At 48.0% G+C, this 2,631-nt stretch overlaps 1 non-coding gene across 1 annotated transcript; it reads left to right on the top strand.

The window, feature by feature from the left end:
• The first annotated feature begins 905 nt into the window (after nt 1-905).
• On the top strand, nt 906-977 carry trnag-ucc (transfer RNA glycine (anticodon UCC)). The gene has a single exon. It is a non-coding gene; the product is annotated as a tRNA-Gly (tRNA).
• Nucleotides 978-2,631: the final 1,654 nt, after the last annotated feature.

Genomic DNA, 2,631 nt, shown 5'->3' with positions numbered 1-2,631 from the left:
AAACTGATGTGATAAGCAAGTGGAATTCTTTTCTGTGAGTATAAAACCAAAAATTGCTACTATTAACTACCAGAGCAAAGTGTCCTGTTTTGGGAAGGGGAGAGATGAGAATGGGAGAGGGAGCTATAAGGTAAAGTAGGGATGACAGATGTAAGTCGGGTTGCCAATCCTCAGGATGGTCTGGAATCTACATGAAATAAAGATTCATCTGCTGGACTTGGCTGTGAGCAACCCGGGAGAAAAATCATAGAAATATTTTTTTTAATTGTATTTTTTTCTCATTTTCTTTTGTCACATTAATATATTGGTTATACAAATAGTGGAAATGGGATAAAAGGCTGTTGGATTGGGCAGGGTGGTTGGAGAAGGTGGGGTGGGTGAGGAGGAGGGTGAAGAAGGGTGAGGTGGGAGAGATGGGGTGGGAGAGGGAGAGATGGGGTAAGAGAGGGAGAGATGGGGTAAGAGAGGGAGAGATGGGGTAAGAGAGATGGGATGGGAGAGGGAGAGACGGGGTGGGAGAGGGAGAGACGGGGTTAAGAGAAGTAGAGATCGGGTGGAGAGGGAGAGATTGGGAGAGAGATTGTGAGGGTGAGATGGGGTGGGAGAGGGAGTAGAGGGAACTGGGTTAGAAGAGGGAGTGGGGGATGGAGTGGTGAAATGGTAGCGATGGAGGTAGAGGGAAAGATGAAGGAGGGAGTGAGAGAGAAGGGGATGGTGAGGGGAGAGATGGCGGTGGGGGAGGGAAAGTTAATGGCGGTGGGTGCATTTCACATTTTTTCCTTGTGCCAGCTTTACAATAATTGAAATAGTCAGGAACAAGCCCCATCACTCTGCCTCAGATCAGGGGAAGAGTTGTGTTTGAATGTATTGATGTGGAGCCTGCACTCACTGCTGCTTTTAGCCCTGCGATGGTGGTATAGTGGTGAGCATAGCTGCCTTCCAAGCAGTTGACCCGGGTTCGATTCCCGGCCATCGCAAGAGTTTTAACAAAAAATGAAGGGAGAATGTGTGTGTAATGTTTTAGTCTACGCGCTCGATGCCTGAGCCCGGCACCGGATGTTTCAATTAAACATTAACATTGTAACAGCCTGAGACTCTGTTACACTTCATGGGATCTATTGCCACCCGGTGGCGGTTCTTAGAATCGCATCATTTAGTTTCCGGTGAATTCACTGCAAGGTCCTGGTGCCGGCCGTCTCCGTGCAGTGCAGTGGGGCTGCTGGAACCAGGGGCATAACCAAGAGCCCTCCCCCAATTTCTGTTGATTTTCCTTCCTTCTCTCCTGATTTGGTTTATGTTCTAACTGTGGCAATATTTTTCACGTGTACTCATCTGGGAGCTTCCACAACATGTGGAGGTATTTGACTATGGTGGGCATCACAGATAGGATCTTCCTGATCTGTTAATCACATTAATTACCGACTGCTCCTATTTGAAGGGTGGAGAGATAATGCTCAAATACACACTTATTCTTTAACAGCTAAGATTTTATTTATAGGGTCACGGGGAAAAACAAAGCAACCGAACTTGCACCCCATAGAGTCATAACGGCACAGAAGGAGGCCATTCAGCCCATCGAAACCGTGCCGGCTCTCCGTAGAGCAATCCAGTCAGTCCCATTCCCCCGCTCTATCCCCGTAGCCCTGCAAGTTTATTTTCCTGAAGTGCCGATCCAGTCTCCCCTTGAAAACATTGAGTGTCTCCGCTTCCACCACTTCCATCGGCAGCGAGTTCCAGGTCCTTACCACTCGCTGCGTAAAAATGTTCCTGATTTAATGAGATAATTGAAACTTTTGTGGCACTGCACTCAGGTGCTCCTGACCACATCCCTGCTGTTCACCTCCTCTGTTATTTGGAGCCAGGCTCCTTTTGTCTCCTGGGGCGGTCTCTTGAAGGGAAGAGGACCTCCTTGTGTGCTCTCAACTCCCTCCACAAGCATATGGAGGGAGTTATCAGAGAACCTGGGTGCAGCCCTCTGTCATATTTGGCACCCTTTCCAGCAGTCTAACTGCGCAGTGTGCCTGCACGCTCCTAGATGAACCTTCAAATGCAATGTGGCCATGGCTCCTTTAAATATCCCGGGTGAAACGTGTCATCGCTGATGTCATCAGACCCGCACCATTTAATTGGGCCGGGTAACGCGCAGGGCGGCCCCACTTCCATTGGCAGCGAGTTCCACGTCATCACCACTCACTGAGCAAATAAGTTTTTCCTCACATCCCCCCTGTATCTCTTGCCCAAAACCTTAAATCTGTGTCCCCTAGTCCTTGTACCATCAACTAGTGGGAACAGCCTTTCCCCAGCTAGCCTATCCAAACCCGTCATAATCTTGTACACCTCTATCAAATCACCCTCAACCTCCTTTGCTCTAGTGAAAACAAATCCAGCTTCTCCAACCTGTCCTTGTAGCTAAGATCCCCCATCCCCGGAACCATTCTGGTAAATCTCCTCTGCACCCTCAATTAGATTAGTCAAACACGATCTGCCTTTTACAAATCCATGTTGGCTCTCCTTAATTAGCTTAAACCTCCCCAAGTGCCTGTTAATTTTTTCCTTGATTATTGTTTCTAAAACTTTACCCACCACTGATGTTAAACTGACTGGCCTGTAGTTACTAGGATTGTCCTTACA

Source organism: Somniosus microcephalus, chromosome 13 (assembly GCF_052327205.1).
Source record: "Somniosus microcephalus isolate GS21.2 chromosome 13, FLI_Smic_1.0, whole genome shotgun sequence".
NCBI lineage: Eukaryota > Metazoa > Chordata > Chondrichthyes > Squaliformes > Somniosidae > Somniosus > Somniosus microcephalus.
The sequence above is the reverse complement of the archived record's forward strand: the minus strand, read 5'-3'. Positions and strand labels throughout refer to the sequence as shown.